At 41.2% G+C, this 20724-nt stretch overlaps 1 pseudogene; it reads right to left on the bottom strand.

Annotated features, from left to right (window-relative positions):
- Nucleotides 1–14684: 14684 nt before the first annotated feature.
- On the bottom strand, nucleotides 14685–15849 carry LOC144712400 (uncharacterized; annotated as a pseudogene).
- Nucleotides 15850–20724: the final 4875 nt, after the last annotated feature.

Below are 20724 nucleotides of genomic sequence, written 5' to 3'. Positions count from 1 at the left end.
CAGACCACCAGCGTGTGTCTCCCAAATGAAGAAATCTCGTAGCGAGGTGCGAGGTACGCATAACCTCTTCCCATGGAAAAGGTAGCTGATGGAGAAATAGTATTCCCGATGTTCGGACTTCGAACCATCGTGAATGGCACTGATAATATTTCTGAAATCTGGAAAATCGGTGTTATCTTATGGGATTTGATTAAACTCAGGTCTTCATCAGATTGAGTACAAGTGGCCTCCGACATAGAGCGTCACTTACTGCATTTTCCTTTCCTTTCTTATGACGGATAACAAACACGTAGTTGTATAGGTAGGCAATCTAACAAGTATGTCAATCGCTGACCTTCTTCTAGTCGCGTAGGTGACATAACACACTATGATCCAAGAAAATTATGAACTCATTGGGTAGGGGGTAGTGGCGTCAATGGCAAAGAGATTGAATGAGGGCGTAGAATTCACGACCATAATTTTCATATTATCGTCTCGTGTCATTTAGTTTCTCGCTGAAATATTCGACCGGTGTTTGTCCTGGCGAAGGACACCACCAATACTTACGCCTAAAGCATCACAAGTGACTCCAAATAACTTGTTGAAGTCGAGTAACCGTAAAACAGGTGCTTCAGTCATGTGGCGCTTGATTTCTTTGAACGCCTTGTTAGCTGGCTTTGTCCACTCGAACTTGTTGAGTCTGATAAGATCGGTGATTGGAGCAATAATGTCACTAAATACTAGAACAAACCTTTGGTAGAAAGTTGCCATGCCCATAAAATTGTGTACATCATGGACATCTTTGGGCTTGGGCCACGATGTTATGGTTTTGATCTTGGCTGGTTCAACGGAAACTCCGTGAGCTGATATGATGAAATCCAGGAAAGAAACCTCACCTATGAAGAAACTACATTTCTTTGGGTGGGCGTAGAGCTTCTCCCATTGAAGCGCGACACACACCTCTCAAAGGTGTTATAGGTGATCTACGCGGGACCCACTAAAGATCAGTATGTCGTCAAAATAGATGATGACAAATCTACCAATGAACAAATGTAAGATCTCATTCATTAATCGCCAGAACGTGCTCGGGGCAATAGAAAGCTCGAATGGCATGACGTTTCACTCAAAAAGGCCATCTTTAATCTTGAAGATCATTTTCCACTCGTCCCCTGGTCGGATGCAAAGTTGATCTTTGAGAAGATGGTTGCTCCGGCCATCTGATTGAACAAGTCTTGCACTTTGGGGATGGGAAAACCGCACTTCACCTTTATCTTATTGATGGCGCGAGAGTAACCACACATGCGCCATATCCCATCTTTCTTCGGTGCGAGTAGTGCAGGGATGGCACTCGGACTGAGGCTCTCCCATATGAGACCCTTGGTCAGGAGTTTCTTTACCTATAAATATAATTCATTGTAGTTTAACAGATCCATTTGTTAATGTGCTAAATTCGGGATTGAGGCTTTTGGAACAAAGCCGATGGCGTGTTGGATGCTACTGGTATCATAGCCTACCAAGATATAAAATTCGTAACTGGTATCTAGGAATAGATCCAATGGCTAGAGACACAGATTTCAGACCTCCTACATTCTATGGGAAAATTTTCCCATATTGGAAGAACAGGATGAGAATGTTTCTCATGGGGATTAGTGTAAAACTATGGAACATATTTAGTGAAGGATTGAACGATGACCTTGATAAGGTTGATGAACTTAGCTTATCCCTGAACTAGAGAGCTACGAACATAATTTTATGTTGCATAGACCCCTCTGAACATGATAAAACTTCATCTCTCAGCACAGCTAAAGAGATGTGGGATAAGTTGTGTACGGTACATGAAGGCACTTCCAGGGTGAACAAGACCAGTTTAGGAATTCTAATGACTGAGTTTGAGCTTTTCAAGATGCACGATGGATAGAAGATTAGAGACATGACTGGACGTCTCGACAAAAGTCTTGAGCTCGATGAGAGCTCTGGGTAAAACATTTTCAAAATTTGAAATTAACCCAAAAATCTTAAGTTCCTTATCAAAAGAATGGAGCATGAAAGTTACGGCAATCAAAGAGTCCAAAGATCTCGATGAGACACCCGTGGATTAACTTGGTGGATCACTTATCACTCACGAGAAGAACAAGGAAAGGAGAAAACAGATAAATGTGCGTGAACATATTGGCACAAGCACCCATAGAGAGAAAGGAAAAGATATCGTGTTCAAAACTAAAGAGAGATCCACAGACAAAGAAGAGCAAATCGCAATGCTTTCCAAGAAACTTGGAAGTCTACTGAAAAAGAGAGGTAAGAGAATAACATTTGAAGGGGTTAAGACATGTTTCAAGTGCAGGAAGAAGGGGCATTTCATATTTGAATGCCCCAATGGAGAAAATACCAGAGAAGGATAAGAAAGGAAAAACTCAAAAGAGGAACGTCTACAAGGGCAAGAAAAAGCAAGCGTATCAAGCAACATGGAGTGACGGAGACAGTGATGCACAAACCTCAGTAACCAAAAATGACGAGCACATTGATGATGAAGTAGCTGACTACTGCCACATGGCCAAGTCAGCCTCAAGTAAGTCAAATTTGAGTTTACTTTTAGACGTGGAATATTTAGATGATGATGAATTAAAGCTATATGTCACAGAAGTGTTAGAAAAATATGCACATGCTAAGAAGAAGGCTAGAGTAGAAAGAGATGAGAAACTGAGAATCATTGAATCATACACAAATGATTTGGAAAAATTATAACAATAAAACTTAGAGCTAAGAGAGAAACTAGCAGCTACTCACTGCATTGGGCCCACGAGCTATGAGACGAACATCAATGAAATGAAAACATACTGAGGGTGTTATTGAAAATGTGGCGAAGACGAATGGCAAACTAGCAGAAGAGAAAATGATTCTAGAACAAAAGATAACCACTCTATCTTGATGGAAGTCAAGATACAACTAGATGAGAGTAGGGCTCAGCAAGAAAATGGGAATATAAGAGGAAGTCAATTTGAGAGATATGGAGAAAGTTCAAAGATTCTGAATATGCTACTAGGATCTCCGTGATCGTCTTCTATCAAAGAATGATTGGGGTACGATCGTACACATGATATTAAGATGACACAAGGTGCATCAGCCTCAGGAAAATTCAAGAAGGTTGAAGCAGAATCAAAGCCATCGGTAAGAATCGAGAAATGCTCCATATATAAAGTTGACAAATAAATCAAAATCAGGCAGAGTAGTGACCGAACCCCAGAGGTCAAAATTGAGATAGCCGTGCCCAAATAGAGACAACATGAACCAGTCGTATATACATGAATATCCTGCAATGCGAAGGTATCAAGGAAATGAGTGTTCTAGGACTGAGTTCAACACTATGTCACAATATAAAACTAATAACCAAATCCAGGTTCATCAACTAGGGTCCATCACTCACTAGCTATGATTTCAAAGAAGAATTTGACAGAATATATCGATCCACATGTACCTGGTATCGGTGACATATTGGGTGCCTAAATGGAATTAAATCTGATCTACAGGAAAACCACTACCAAGTAGGAGATGGTATGTGGATAACAGATGCTCAAGACACATGACGAGTGATGAGTCATGGTTGACAAACATTAGGGATGCAAAAGATGGAAATGTCACATTTGGGGGCAATAAGTGCGGACCAAATTTTAGGTATGTGAGACGTGGATTTGAAACATGAAGTTTTGATACATAATGTTTTACTTGTGGAGGGACTTCATCATAACTTGTTAAGTGAGAGTCAACTATGTGACAGCAAACGTAGAGTAGAATTCACTGATAAGGAATGCAATATAATTGACTCAACTACCAGTCAGTTATTATACCAAGGAAAAGGGTAGGAAATATTTATTTGATTGATATAGATGAAATAAGCAAACATATAATTTGCTTAATGGAAAAGGGAAATGAAAACCTTATTGATCTGTGGCATAGAAGACTTGGTCATATTTGGCATCACAAAATTAGGAAACTAGTGAAGTAGGAACTAGTCAGGGGATTGCCCAAGACATTAGAACATCAAGAGAGGACTTGCAGTACATGCCTAAAGAGCAAGCAAATCAAAGAGAGCTTTGACTCCAAGAACATTATTTCCACTAGAAGAATGCTAGAGTTACTTCATTCAGATTTTTTGGTCCCAATCAAACTTCGAGCTTAAAAGGAAACCTTCACTGCCTAGTAGTGAATTATGACTACTCTAGGTATACTTGGGTACACTTCCTGGTTCACAAGAGTGAAACTTTTAGAGTATTTAAAATATTCTCAAATAATTTACAAAATCAATTCGAGCTAAAGATCAAGATGATAAGAAGCGATCATGGAGGGGAGTTCAACAATGCGCTCTTCGATGAATTCTGTGAAGAACATGGAATCACTCATTAATATTCAGCACCAAGAACACCTGAACAAAATGGAGTTTTGGAAAGGAAAATTGATCTCTAATTGAAATGTCTAGAAAAATCTTAGAGGAAAATGGCACTGGACGTTTCCTGTGGGCCGAAGCTGTAAATACAGCATGCTACATCCAAAATAGGGTACTACCAAGAACACAATTGGAAAAGACTCCTTATGAATTACTAAAGGGAAAGAAACCCATCATTGGGTATTACAGGATGTTTAAATGTAAATGGTATATTCTGAACATCAATACACATAAATTTAGGAAATTTAATCTGTCTAGCAAGGAAGGAATAATGGTAGGATATTCTGACACCTCCAAAGCATATCGAGTCTATAATAAGAGGACACTGAAGATTGAAGGATCCATAAATGTAAAATTTGTAGAATTTGAGGAATTAGATGACATGGAAAAAGATGAACATGAGAACATGGATATCGAACCTATTAGTGAAGTAAGTGACTCGAGTGACAACCAAGGAAATGATGATATAAGATTAGATGAAACTCCGAGCATTGACGAAACTCAGGCGAATGAAGATGACGATGAAGAAGCTCAGGAGTTGAGGAGGCGCATGCATATATTTAAATTTCTCAAGAATCATCCTAGAGAGAAATAATAGGTGCACCAAGTGATCCAGTAACAACTAGATCTAACCATAGAGAAATGGTAGATGCAGCCTTTACGTCGTAGATCAAACAAAAAAGGGTGGGTGAAGTCTGGCAGGATCTAGACTGAATCAATGCAATGCATGAGGAACTAGCACACTTCAAACAGAATGATGTTTAAAAGTTGGTTCAACCTCCTAGAAACAAGAATCTTGTAGGAATGAAATGAATATTCAAAAATAAACTAAATGAAAAAGGAGAATTAGTCATGAACAAAGCTCAGTTAGTACCCCAAGGATATGTTCAAATAGACTATGAAGAAACCTATGTATCTGTTGCTCAATTAGATGCAATTCGTATTTTATTAGCATTTTCCAGTGCAAATAATCTCAAACTGTTTCAAATGGATGGCAAAAGTGCATTTCTAAATGGGGAACTTAAGGAAGAAGTATATATGAAACAGCCACCAGGGTTTGAGAACCCTGAGAAATCCTCGTGGGTTTATAAATTAAACAAGGCATTGTATGGTCTCAAACAAGCTCCTAGAGCTTTGTATGAAAAGTTAAGCACATTTCTAGCATCAAATGGATATAAGAGAGCGAGTGTTGACACCACACTGTTCATAAAAAGACTAAATACAGAATTTTTTGTAGTTCAAATTTATGTAGATGATATTATCTTTGGCTCCACAAACTCTAAACTATGTGAAGAATTCTCAACTCTCATGAAAAGAGAATTTGAAATGAACCACGTGGGAGAACTTAGGTATTTCTTAGGTCTTCAAATTCATCAAAAGAAGGATGGGTTGTTCATTTGTCAAGAAAAATACACCAAGGAAATTTTAAAGAAGTTTGAGCTTGCAGACTATCAACCAAAAGGAACTCCCATCAGTCCAACTACTAAATTGGATTCTGACCTGCTAGGGCCTAAGATGGACCAACGCCTATACCGTGGCATGATTGGATCACTTCTCTATCTCACAGTGAGCCGAACTAACATACTATTTAGTGTATGTCTGTGTGCGAGAGTTCAGGGTGATCCTTGTGAATCGCATGTGCATGCAGTCAAATGGATTATGTGATATTTAAAGGGCACGATTGACCTCAGGATCTGGTATCCTAAGAATCATGATTTAGTTCTCGTTAACTATTGTGATTCTGATTTTGCAGGATGCAAAGTTGATAGAAAAAGCACGTGGAAGATGTGCTTTTCCTGGTGGATGCTTAATTTCATGGAGTTCAAATAAAAAAAACTCCATAGCCTTATCTACTGCTGAGGCTGAATAAATTGCCAGTGAACTCTGTTGTGCTCAAACCCTATGGGTAAAACAACATCTAGAAGACTATGGTGTCACTCTCACATGCATACCCCATTCTTTGTGACAATACCAGTGCCATCAATCTAGCTAAGAATCCAAATATGCATTCAAGGACGAAACACATTGATGTTAAGTACCATTTCATCAAGGACCATATTACCAAAAGGGATATTAGTCTCAAATTTGTCTCCACTGAGTGCTAAATTTCAGATATGTTCACAAAACCGTTAAGTGAAGAATGATTCTGCTCTCTCCGGGGCAAATTTGGCATGACTCACATGAAAGAAATATGATGACTGTCCACCTGACCAAATTTTTTTGGTTTTGCCTCTTACAATCCGTTGTGGGTTTGACAGCAATTAATGATGCTCATCATTCCTGCAATGGATCGCAACAAATCTGAGACAAAGGGAATTATCTGATATTCATCCTCTGTGTGACAAGTTAATATATATATTGTCTTCTGTGGAAATAGTTGACACGACACAGCATATAGCTACCCTGACAGAACCCCGCGATTTGTGTATTGAATTACAAATTCAAAGAGATCGCGGATATCGTATAAGATCCACAAATGACTCGCAAGATGGAAGTTATCCTATAGATGCAGTATTTATGCCTGTTCGAAATGCCAATCATAGTATTTATTCTTATGGAAATGGGAATGAAAAACAAGAAATCCTTTTTCTAGAAATATGGACAAATGGAAGCTTAACTCCTAAAGAAGCACTCCACGAAGCTTCTCGTAATTTGATTGATTTATTTATTCCATTCCTACATGCAGAGGAAAAGGATGTTAATTTAGAAGAAAATAAGAGCAGATTTACTCTACCCCTATATATATATATAATATATTCTCCACATGTGGTGTGTTTATGTTCGTGTTCATTGTTCGTCTTACTCGTCTGTTTTGGCTCTATTTTTTTTTTATTTTTGCTATCCCCTGTCACGATGTCTCATACATAGTGCATCGCTTGTTTTTGTCTGAGGTGGAGCTGTGAGTGAGGGGAGACAGTTTTTACGTTTGTTTTATTCATTTTTTGCTTCGTTTCAAAAAGGGGGAGAAATCACACTGAATACTAAACACGCCCAGTTTTGAAATTCATCAAAAAGGGAAATATTGAAGATTGATGATCAACCATCCAATTTCAGGTTGATATTTTGATGAATTTCCAATAATATGTTATTAATACTTTTGTGACCAATCTTATGGCTATGACCCTGTTGAAAAACTTATAACTAGGATAAAACTAACAAGAAGTGAGTGTAAATTATTAACACTTCTTAGAAGAAGTGTGCTGCATGATCCATAACTTGTGGTTATATTATTATAAATTATCTTCTCTTTATTACCCCGGAGGAAATAGCCGTTATATTGAGAATGCAGGGACATTTTTGATACAAGAGAAGAGATTTGAAATGAAAAATAAGAAGGAGAAAGGGGGCGTCAATTTTGAATGGTGAATCAGAGTTTTCAAAAATACGAGTTGAAGAGATGTTGTGAAAGAGAAGATGAACAGTGAAGAAATTGCATGATTCAGCGTTTGGAAGAGCAAATCACATTCTGCGATGTGAAAGCTTCTGCATTTTTGAGTGTGTGTTTTTGAATCTGCAAAGAGATCGGTTGATTCTGCACACGAAAGTGAAGAACAAACCACATTCTGCTTTTTTGAATCTGGGAAGAGATATTCTGAGTCATCGACTCTTGGATACAGCTCTACAGTAAGCACCTTGTGGATCATTTGTGCTATTCTTTTTCGTCTGTGAGTCTTTGATTACAGGAAAGACCTACAGAGTCTGGACCAGGAGGAAGAATATTCGTTGAACGAGAAGAATCGCTTTCATCTTGAGGAGTTAGTGAGTACATCTAACATCTGAGCATGAAGAATCGGATTTAAGCTATATTTGGCTTACATTGTTTGATATTCTACTTGATCAAATTACTTTGAAGAAATACAGAAATTTTAACCGAGGATAGATATATCGTACATTGAGTTAGCATGTCATCAATCATCTGATGCTAGTACATACTCATTGAAGTAGAATAGTTAAAAATTTTGTATATTTCTTCGATTTAATAAATATTATTTCAACCTCATGAATTATCATTCTGATCTTAGTCCTCTGATCAAAAAATTTGCGTTGAACTTTTAAATCTGATATTATCTCTTATTGAAAAAGAAATCTTGCGTTGAACTTATAACTTTTCTGATCGAAGTTATCTGCACTAAAATTATCATTTTGCTGAACTAGTTTATGTGTTTGACCTTAGGCTGGTAAGCTTTATATCACCTTAAAATCGACTGATTGGTGCCGCTTGAGGTGTCAGTCACCTGAAGATCATCACTAAAATTGATTTGTGTTAAAAGTTACTAAGTGCTACCTGAAGATCATCTTGATAGAGGGTGGTTACTTAATAACTTGAGAGATATTCCTAGTTGTGTATTGGAGAAATACTCGCAGTGCAGTAAAGAAGACATTCGAAGAATCTAAGTACCAAAGGGGAAGAAGCGTAAAGACTTTGCACAAACTCTTACAGGTTTGAGTTCAAATTTCCTGATTAACAAATCACTCGAGTTCTCGAGTGTCTTCATGGAAATTTAAGATTCAGCTGTGCATTTTTTCAAACTATATACAAACTGGATATCAGCAGTTGTTGTGTTGTGCGAACTTCAGATATCCAGAGCACAATCATCATTTCCACGTTATATTTGTGTAAGTCGAACATAGAGATAAGTGTATCTTAAGGTGCAGAAATATCAAACAAGTCACAAAGCCCTGGGTGGTCTAATCTATAGGGAGTTGAAGGGACGAGCTAATCTGCGGAGGCTAAGGGGGGCCGAGACTGCTCACCATTTCAATTCTTAGAGAGGTGATATCCCTGTATTCCTATTACCAAGCTGTTTTAGCTTGAGGGGGTTAAAGAACTTGGTTAGGGATTGATTATAAATTCTGGTTGGATATCCCGGGACAGGAGTAAGGGAATGGCCCTAACCTGTTTAAAAATACCAAGTGCTGTCCTCCACCTCATCTAAAGTCTAAGAAGTATCTGATATATATATTTATATATATATATATATCACTACCGAGTAAATAAAAACTTAACTATAAACAAGTAGGACCTAATTCACCCCCCCCCCTTAGGTCATCTCTAGCAACCTCAATCAATAGGAACGCATAGGTTGGTGCTTGTCGGAAAGCTCTTCAGGAAAGACATCCCTGAAATTACTCGGTAGTGATATATATATATATATATATATATATCACTACCGAGTAAATAAAAACTAAACTATAGACAAGTAGGACCTAATTCACCCCCCCCCCTTTAGGACATCTCTAGCAACCTCAATCAACAGGAACGCACAGGTGGGTGCTTGTCGGAAAGCTCTTCAGGAAAGACATCCATGAAATTAGCCATGAGATCGGTCAGCTTGGGAGCGTCGTACGCCAGTGGTAGTTCCTCCAATGGAGCATCTCCGATGAGAGCGAACCAAAGGGCAAATCTATCTGCCCCTGGTCAAGCTCTCATTGAAATATGACCGCCAGAGTAGGAGTCCATGATGGTGTGGCCCTTGGTCCCATTGAAGGTGTACGGGCCTGGGATACTTGTGGCATTGGTACTAAAACCATCCGAGTCCTTGCTGATGGCGCGGGTGGTGTAACCAAGGTAGATCACTTAAGCTATGGGGGCGTCATAGTACATAGTGCTCTGCTGGATCCCAAGGTTCACTACCGATGAAATAGGTGCAGAGGCATAGGGGGTAATCTGGATTACCCTAACGGCTCCTCATAGAAATCATCCCCGGGACACTCGCCTGGATATACATCACCCTCGATATCATCCTCAGGAGGTGGATCAATTGGGTTCTTGTTAATGTCCATGCAAAGTAGGGATGGACACTCTTACCTTTGATGTCCAAATCCCGTGCACTTAAAACATTGTAGTTGCGCACGGGTCATGGTTGGGGCCCAAGCAGTAGACACGACGGAAGAGGCGGTAGAAACCACAATGGTCATCGTCGGTGGAGGAGCTGGGCTACTAGTGGGAGTGGGAACCCCTCTCGTCAGTCTAGTAGCTGAGGATGATTTAGTAGTCAGGGTCGTGGCAGTAGATGGCGTATGGGTAGTTGGGGCCACCATCGAAGGTGTATCCTCGATGGAGAACTCCTTGCTCTCCACTATACTATACGCCTGGTCCACTGATATTGGATTCTGCTCCAACACCTTAGCTCCTAACTCTAGACGGAGGCCATGCACGAAGAGTGTGATCTGAACCTGTAGGCTTTCGATGAAGCGGCAGCGCATACGATACTCCTCAAAATCCTTGATGTATTCACCTACCTTGCGCCTGCCTTGCTTGAGATCCATCCACTTCAAGAGGAGTCATGTCATATAGAGCTTAGGGATATATTTACCCTTAAGTTTTGTCAACATGATTTCCCAAGTGATCGGTGGATCTCCTCATCTTCTTGTGGTATCCTTCTCATTTTTCTAGAATATCTTGGCCTGCAATCTAAGTCTGGCTACAGCATATGTGACACATAAGTCATCATCCATATCGTACCACTAGAAGCGGCTCTCTAGATCGGACTCCTAGTCCGTTTAGTCTTTCGAATTCTATGTGCCCTTGTAGACAGGAACCTCGTACAAGTGACTCTCTAGATCGAACACTCTTCTGAATCATGGGTCAATGAGCTTCTCGTCTATGGTCCCTATCATCGTCGTCATAGTAAAGTCAGGCTGGCTGGTGTCAACGGGCATCTTGTGGCCCCGTATAGATCCCGGGAATCTAATGTCAATGGGGGAGCCAGAACATGATGTGTTGGATAATAGTCATTGGTGCAGGTGATCCGGTTGGTATGACGACGGTCCTCGACGTGGGTGGCGCCGGCTGGGTGTACTGGTCAAACTCCATAGGTGGCCCATATTGCATGAAGCCTGCGGGTGCGGCCGGTGGTGCAACCGGTGGTCCATGGGCAACATAGGGTCACGCGGCGAGTAGGTCAATGACGGCGCATAAGTTGGCTGTATTGGTGTCGTGGGTGCACGATGCACTCCGTAGTAATCCTGGGCACCGTACAATGTTACATGGGTTGGCCCTAGTCCATACAGTACCGGAGTTTCTTGAGGAGCCGACGGGTAATACGGCTCCTCTCATGCTGGTGGGTGGCCACTCAAGTATGACGGCATGTAAGCATCATGTGTCGGGTATTAAGCCAGGGCTGACTCGTAAGGTCGGCCCCGGTGGTCGTGACTTGGTCCTCTCAACTGATATCCGGCCGTTGCAGATGTCTCCTCTCGTGGCAAAAATCTCAATCCCGGGTAGTGTTGTGGCCGATCCTCATAGTAGTATCGGTCCTTGTTGCATTGCGCAGGATAGTATCGGTTGGCCAATGGTTTTCATCGTAGTTGTTATCCCCATGGCATCTGATGTGGCTGGTAGGGGCACCTCGACAGCTCAAGCTGTCAAGGTGGCATGTTGGGGGGCGCTGGGGTTTCGAGCTATCTCTGGCTAGCGCTTTCCCAGGTCGCTGAACAATGTCGTCCAATTGGTGGCCTACTAGGGTAAGTAGGGTACCTAGGAGATGATTCCTTATTCGCACGAGTAAATGACTCGACCTCTGTGAAGTTAGGCGAAGTAGCTTGAGGAAGTGCCAATATGGGATCTTCCATGGGAAAATCCAAAAGTTCAGAATCAAAAACAGGATTCTCATCGTGCAAAGTACCATCCACAGCATACCGTAATTGGCTGCGTGTTTGAACCATTCTATCGCCAGATAATTCGTTCTATAGGATGTTCTATCTAGGATGATTCAATGACGAGATATATATGTATGCACATGCAATGAATTTGGAGATATGCAATGGGTGAAATTTAAAATGCACAAATGGGTAAAATGTGACCGATGGTGCTTAGCGCAGAGGTTAGCACGATGGGCTCTGATACCAACATGATGTAACACAACAGTCGAGATCGGCGATTTGTGCTACGTCACAGAGGAACAGTCACTAAATGCGATGTCACGAAAGTGAAATAATGCGTATGATTGAGAAAATTAACAAGTACGGCAGAATCCAGATGATACGAGGCATAATCCAAATGACATCACAGAGAAGGATAGTGGCACCACCAAACTCCCAATGATCCACGTGATCAGCTCAAAGAACGACGAAGAGGGGGATCGATCTTCACCAAGAATGTCAACAACGTCGACGTTAACCAGCATATCCAACACCAATCAAAAAACTCCCTAACACAATTGGGGAGGCTAAAATCTTAACAAATATTGATGGAGATAATGATATTGAGAAGTGGAGAGGATATAACCTGTGTTCGAGTGCAGTGGAAGAAGAAGGCCGAACTCGTGTGAGGCAAAACCCATCCGTCGAGGATATCCAAACACCACTGTTGATCAAGAGGGGACCACGACAATGTATGGTAACGTTTGAGATCTGGGACTCGATCAACGAGCAAGCACTACGTTGGGTGATGCAGCAATTCCAAGTAATTCCCAGCAAATTGAATGGTGACCCAACTTATAAGTTGAGAGAATCCACTCAGCATGCACGGTTGATGAGATGGCTCACGTTACGAGGTGTAGCATCCTTAACTAACGCGCGTAGTGCGCAATCCAGATGTGATAAAACAAGATTATCGATAGGAATCACCTTTGGTAAGCACCTAGGAGAAACGACCATCTCTCAAATGGCAGAAGACACTCATGAATCCAGATGGACTGACAGTCTGGAGTTTGCGGCAATTGCCAGTATGCACATATCCAAGACCCCCAGCTTTTCTTCATGATTGTATAACGGGGAAGAGCCGTGGAGGATCCACGGACCACAAGATTCAATGGGTTGTTTGTGGCTACCAACGCGTGAGTCGGATGAGCAATTAGAAGGAGGGCAAGCATTCCAGCATACCGTCTTCTGATCGGCAGTTAGTCGGGGTCGAAAGCCTATGGAAACAGGATGGGAGATCAACGTACAATGAAGAAACGTCTGTGGTTGATTTGCACCAAGAGGGAACGAGACTTCAATGCCATAGTAAATCCAGGTGATGGCTTTCTTCTTCAGCGGCACACATGTCAGAACGCTGGGAATCCCTTGTTGTCATTGATCATATATGTCGTCGTAGCAAGGCAGTAGAATATACAAAATATATTGGAGCAGGCAATAGACAGAAAGGTTGTTGCAACATCGGAGTTTTTGAATCACACTTAGAGATGGCACAAACGGTCCCGACATTGTCATGCAGATCAGAAATCACGCGCGATTCCTCCACGATGGATGCGCGGTCAAAAGGGCGATGGACGAGGCCCGAACACAAAGGCGCGTCTTCAATTCAAGATGAAAACAAGATACATGAAAATAAAATTAAATGCTCACGATTCGTCGTTTGGCCGTGTACTTGAAGTGTTGGTTGCGGACGTCGGATCAGGTGGCTACTTGGTGTCGTTGGCGAGAGGCTCCCCTTAAGATGATCCTTTAGGGGGAAAGGAAGTCAACATGGGCTTCCCCCCCCCCCCCCCCTAAAGATGTTGATCAACACCAAACAACACTAACACAAACATATATGGGGGAGGCATGTACACGCTTTGGAGGGGGCCTCCCTATAGTCAAGGACGTCAACGAGAAAAGTAAAAATGACAAAATGACATGCCCATACACAAGGAATAGGCCGTCATAAACATAAAAGAACATGATGCATAACAAGACGAAATGACTACGACTTTCTCAAACTTGGTATCAGATATGTGGATTCTTCATATTGGCTCGAGCATCGCGACGTGGTTGATGACGAGTCCGGACGCGCTTGACTAGATGGTCCTCCATCAAGTGGGCTGGCATGCTCCATCACAGCTACTTCAGATAAATGTTTTATTGATGTCGTTATGATTCCATTTTGTGTCTTTTACCGCGTAAAATCCTTGTCTTTCCTACATTTTTCTTAAACGTAATTGAAATAACAATGATGACAATATTTCCCATTAGTATTATTATCCTAAAATCTCTTATCTCTATTTTCAAACTCCTTAACTAATTCTATCTCTAAGATACAATCCCTGAGAACACAACCTAACTCTCTTCTATGCTTCTTTGAGTGAGAATAAAATTTCATAAATATTATTTGGTTGAAGTGAAATTAATAACAGTGATATATTAACACATATACTTTTGGTTTATCAACTACATTACATGTCATGAGTGATAGCGAATCCAAGCTGGATAGGCTTCAGACTATTTTTTCCCCCATAACTTTTACAGAAAACAACTAGCAGAATCCTACTCAACTCTACTACTTTGTAGCATCTTCATAACTAACTAAGAGAAAAGGATTACAACTTCTTAAACATGATACTTTTTAGTGTTCCACAAAATCTATGCTGTTAGGGAACGCAGCAAATGTCTTACCACCTTCTTGATTGACTATTTTTGAGTCTTTGGAGTACTTTGGGATTATATTCCATGACGAGGATTTGCGCTTGTGGGCTGGGATGAATATAGCAGACCATCGGATCTGGTAGTCTACAATCATTTGGACTTGGTAAAGGTTGTTACGTAACCTTTATTAGGATAGGTGACTTATCAAGATGCATGTGAACTGATTCTCCATCACTAGTATTTGTCAAGCAGGCCACATGAATCAGCTTGGGTCTTCTTTACCTAATGAGACATTGATCCCGAAGCCTTAAGAGTAGCTTTTTGATAGGTGCCTATACTTGTATGGAACTACTGAAAGATCACATCCAGTTTCTTTCAGAATCTCCTTCCAATGATGAATTCGACCCAGGGGGAGTATACAATGAAAAGTTCTGAACACTCATGTCTGATCATGAGATTGTTTGTTGAATGTCTAACGACATTTTGCTCGGACCTGAGCTATGAAACATTGAGATCCTCCTTGATCGTCACCGCATGTGCTTGATGATCCCCCAACATACACTAACTTTGGGACTTCTGACTCCAACTGTTCCAAGAATATCCACTAGTTGAATCCTATCCAGTAGACTCCATGTTCAGCTCATTCCCTTTTTCCGCTGTTTGTTCAAGATATTATAACCTAGGTCCCTAAACTTGGAATGGATGGCGGAGCGTTTGTGGCAAGCTGTTATATGGATATGGTGCTTTACCCATAGTCGCTTCTTCAGCTTTCACAAGAATTGTATGGGATTACTCCTTGAAGAGACTTCTTGAATTACTACTTCTCGAATTACCTTACCTGGGAATTCTATCGTACTCAGAACAGCTATGGTTATTTATCCTGAGAATCCTACCCAAAGGTTCAGGCCAGATTGTAGGAAGTGGGTGACACGCTTTTGTATTTGTATGAGAAGTTCCATCGCATCCATGATTCCCAGTAGTGAGACATTGTCATATTGCACAAAACAAATTATTATTAAGTAATTGGCTTTTAAAGGGGCCAGCTTATGGGACAGACATGTCTCTGAATTGATAACTAGTATCGCCTCCCTGCTGAGTTTGATTAGCAGGCCCCTTCTTTTGCAAAACTTTAAAAGGTATCTCATAGCCAAATTTTGGTGAACACATTCTCTACCATAGAATTTGGCCGTTGGGGTCAATCCAGCAGCCAACTATGGTACTTCTATGTTTCAGGAAAATATGATCAGGCTAGGATATCAATCTATGAAACTTTGGGTATGGGTCTTTTGCTGAGATGGAATGGAGTTATTTCTTCACTTATGGGCAGTGTTTATAAAATCATATATAGTGTGTCGTCCAAGGAATAATTTGGGTTTTATGTTCAACCACCCATATATCTTATTTTGCCAAGCTACGACAAATAAAATTTTTCGTAAACGTTACTTTTCTTTGGGATGACTATGTATAGGAATTATCGAGCCCATTATCTTTCCTTGGGATAATTCTTGTTAATGGGAAGCATTTATTACTGCATATTTCATTCCCTAATAGTGCATCATCCAAGAACTATTGATTCGGCTATCTAAATATTCCTTGGGAGTGTTACAAGGGATTAGTGGGTATTGTTGTATCTCAAATATGAAATAATGGAATATTATGTGATGAGACTAAATGCAAAAGCAAAAAATGTAGGGAATGACTTATCTGCTGATACTTGTGGCAATTTCATTTTTATGAGCTTTTAACAAACATTTTTTTACTTGATATAAAGCATATTGGATTAGTCTTGATTTTTTCCTAACGAGCATTTTATATGAAGTTATTGTTGAACAATTTCTATCAAAAGTTCCATTGTAATGTTGATTTGAAAAGTTGCATCTACGTACTATAAATGTGCATGTCATGCACTTGATGAATGAAAGTGTAGTTTTTTACTTTCTCCAATCTCCTTCACTCTCTTGTCTCTTATCTTCTCTGTGTGAAAAACAAGGCGACACGCGATGGATAACTTCGCCAATTATTCGATCGCTAAAGCGCCTAAACCTGAATTTGATGCATATATATTTGGACGACCTGCCCTGCGTTAATAGGTTTTCCTCTCCTGATTCAACGATTTGGTCCTCTCCCCCTTTTCAGAAACAGTGGGTGATTGGTTTTGGCGTGCAACTGATATAAGATTCATTAAGAGAGAGAGGGAGAGATAGAGGTAGAGAGACAGAGTTAGAGAGAGAGAGAGAGATAGAGGTAGAGAGACAGAGTTAGAGAGAGAGAGAGAGATAGAGGTAGAGAGACAGAGTTAGAGAGAGAGAGAGATAGATGAAGAAAGATAGAGATAGATAGAGAGAGAGAGATCAGCGACACGTTGATGGAATGGTTGATTCTAGCGTCCCACCTGGCATGGCTTTCGTGGCGCGTTTCAGAGCCGTGAAAGGAAGATCTCCGATGAACCTCAAATTTCGAAAGATCTGAAACTTTCTCTCGTTTGGCGCGATAACCTTAACTTTTTCACATGCATCAAGTTTAGGATGACCTCAGAAACTTCAAATTCCGGCTGTAGAACCACCAGCGCTCCGTTTCATTTCTTTTATCGCGTAAGATATCTTCCTGTCACAACCAAGCAATGTCAACTTTTATGGATGTCCATTAGATTGACATCATTACCTTAATTTTTGTCAAAACTCCATTGGTGCACAGATAAACAGTTGCAGATAGAGATGGAGATGGGCATTGACATAGGCAGACAGATGTGAGAGAGAGAGAGAAAGAGAGAGAGAGAGAGAGATAGTGTGTATGTGCGTGTCAGAGAGAGAGACGAGGGCCCAAAACTCGCCGCAAAAAGGACGAGACGAGGGCGCGAGTGGTGGAGAACGGAGAAACCAGATAGAAGTGATGTAGGATTGATCATCGACTCAGCCAAATTGTGCAGTGCCACGTTTTTTCATTGAAATTATGGCCAAATTATGGTCGAATCTCTGACGTCTGAACGTGCACTATCCTTTGCTAATTGATGGACAGATTCGCGTTATCCATGTAATAGCACTTTGCGTGTGTAATTACATAGAGATATTATTTTACTACGTCATGTACGAATGGATGAGCAGACGAGATATCTAAAAGCTCTCGACCTTGCAGTGGGCGATCAAGAGAGAAAGGAGAAGAGAGAAGAAAAGGAGAAGAGAGGGAGAGAGAGGAGACACACGCTTGGAGAAATTTAGATCGTTGTTAACTCATAAGGTTGATAACAATTGGTTGAATATTTATACTGTATAATACGCTATATTTAGTAGTTGCCGTTTATATATCCGTTGTAGGTTGTTACAACGGATATATGAGTTTAAACCGAGATCTAATCTCGACCGTGATAATAGGGGTGGTACACCGATCTTAGCCGTCCGCTGTACCAATCTATAACGTTCTTCTTGAAATTGATCTGGACCGTTATAACCTCCTACGTTATAATCCTGACCGTCTATTGTTTTCCTAGCTATCTTTGAACCTATATTAAATCCTATCATCTAAGTCTCTAGCGAGTATAGTATGTATCATATTCTTACTATCTAATCTTCATTAGCATCCTAACAGTTGCCGTCGGCGCTCCTCCGGCCACGTTTTTTCATTGAAATTATGGCCAAATTATGGTCAAATCTCTGACGTCTGAACGCGCACTATCCTTTGCTAATTGATGGAGAGATTCGCGTTATCCATGTAATAGCACTTTGCGTGTGTAATTACATAGAGATATTATTTTACTACGTCATGTACGAATGGATGAGCAGACGAGATATGCTGGTTGAGAGACTGATGGGTCAATGCGTGGATAGATATCGAGAGAGAGAGAGAGAGAGAGAGAGAGAGAAAGGCGGTGGCCCTCTCTGTGATGGCTTGGTGACGTTAGGGTTTGAAACGGGAAACATAAGTGGTGGACGTTATGGTTTGGCCAGTCAAAGCAATAAGATAGTGTTGCGCCAGACAGAAAGAGAGAGACAGGAGAGAGAATAAATAGAGAGAGAGAGAGAGAGATAGACTGAGGGATATAGAGATACGAGGGATGTAGAGAGAGGAAAATAAATATATTGACTAGGGTGAGGCGTGGGAAGCTGGAAGTCGTTGCTTGCCGTCCAAGAGAGATATGTGGCCTACGCAATCGGAGACGTCATCTGTGGAGCAAGCTTCAATAATGCAATATTCTTAAATCGCCGGAGGACGTGGCACACGTGTTGTATCGTCAACAATCCTTCCATGGGGGCCGGAGGAAGAAGAATACCCATTCGCTGACTCAGCGTATCGATCGCTTTCCGAGAGCTGCATGATTATGCTCGGTCGGCTTCGCTCTGATCTCGGAGTTTCTCTGCGGAAATCCACCGTTGGCATGTGTTTTCTCCATCTTATTCTCTTATCTGACATCCGACTTTGGAGAACACGGTATATGAAAAGGGCTAATGGGTCGCACGTGGTTGAAGCCCTGGAAGCGGATATGAATAGGTCTAAGTTCATCCAGGAGTCCGGGGCCCCACCCCTCTATATCTTTCTCTCTCTATCTCACTCTATCTCACTCTATCTCTCTCTATCTCTCTCTATCTCTCTCTATCTCTCCCTATCTATATCTATCTATCTATCTCTCTATCTCTCTATCTCTCTCTATCAATCTATCTCTATCTCTCTCTATCTCTCTATATCCCTCTCTATCTATCTCTCTCGATCCCTCTCTATCTATCTCTCTCTTTCTCTATGTCCATCTCTATCTATCTCTATCTCCCTTCTTCCATCTCTCTTCCTCTCTATCTCCATCTCTCTCTACTTCTCTACCTTTCTCTACCTCTTTCTCGAAATCTCTCTCTCTCTCTCTCTCTCTCTCTCTCTCTCTCTCTCTCTCTCTCTCTCTCTCTCTCTATATATATATATATATATATATATCTCTATCTCTCTCTCTATCTATCTATCTATCTATCTATCTATCTATCTATCTATCTATCTATCTACCTATCTATCTCTTCCCGTATACGCGTCACTATCCATAACTCTCCCGGTCACGAGTTATTAACTAGAAGAGAGAGAGATATGCGTGTGTCGAGCTCAATCGGTCTTCTAGAGGATGCTCAGCTGAAGTCGTAGTTGTTTTTCCGGGACCGAGAATTCCTCCGCCGTGTGAAAGTTATCCGTTGCGGATATAACTTAGGTCGGCTACCCTCGGACTTTGGAAGATTCCGGCGGCCAAACCGGCGGCGAACCGAGACTGAGGGAAAAAAATATACTAACTGGCCAAAGTTTTTTCTTCACAAGATAATAATGGAGGGACGGCGGTAGAAACGGATGCCGTCGTCATGGATGCGTGGACGCTGACGGGCACCGTCAACGCCGCTGGGTCCGCCCCAGATAATCCAAGGCTGTAGCCATGTCTCAGCATTTTTTATTTTCCATGTCTTTGCCGATCGGCATGCAAGGCCAAGAGGAGACTGGGTTTTCCCGACCAGTTTTTCAACCCTTGCCCTCTAAATCCAAGAATCCATTCTCGGGCTCTAATTTGAACATCAAATCTCAACCTCAAGTCAGTGTGTATCTATCTTTCTTGTTAAGAAGCTAGCCAGATATCTAATAATCAAGACGCATCTTTCTCTCTCTCTGTCCATGTCTACAACCAATCCGATATATCCTAATTATTCACCGATGTATGTGTCGAAATATTTACTTCCTTTTGCATTATATCTCAGGGTATTTTTCTACCATCTATCGTGACATATCGCTCTATCCATCTACGTCTAGATTATGATATTATTTTGTACCGTACGTTAACTCATCACGTCGATCTAATTTTTTATATCCAGTAGCAATCTAGTTGCTCTCTCTTGTCGAGAGCTAAGAGGATTGTGGCCATGGGAGGTGTTAGCGGTCAATGCCGGTGAGTGGGGGAGGGAATATACCAATGCCACGTGGACTTCCAGAAGATATTGGATCTTAGCGCCGCACATCTCTCCATAGATTGACTTCATGCGTAGCTTTCCCTCTCCCAAAGTCAAACCCCC

The sequence above is a fragment of the Wolffia australiana genome, chromosome 1 (assembly GCF_029677425.1).
Source record: "Wolffia australiana isolate 7733 chromosome 1, ASM2967742v1".
Classification (NCBI taxonomy): Eukaryota; Viridiplantae; Streptophyta; class Magnoliopsida; order Alismatales; family Araceae; genus Wolffia; species Wolffia australiana.
The sequence above is the reverse complement of the archived record's forward strand: the minus strand, read 5'-3'. Positions and strand labels throughout refer to the sequence as shown.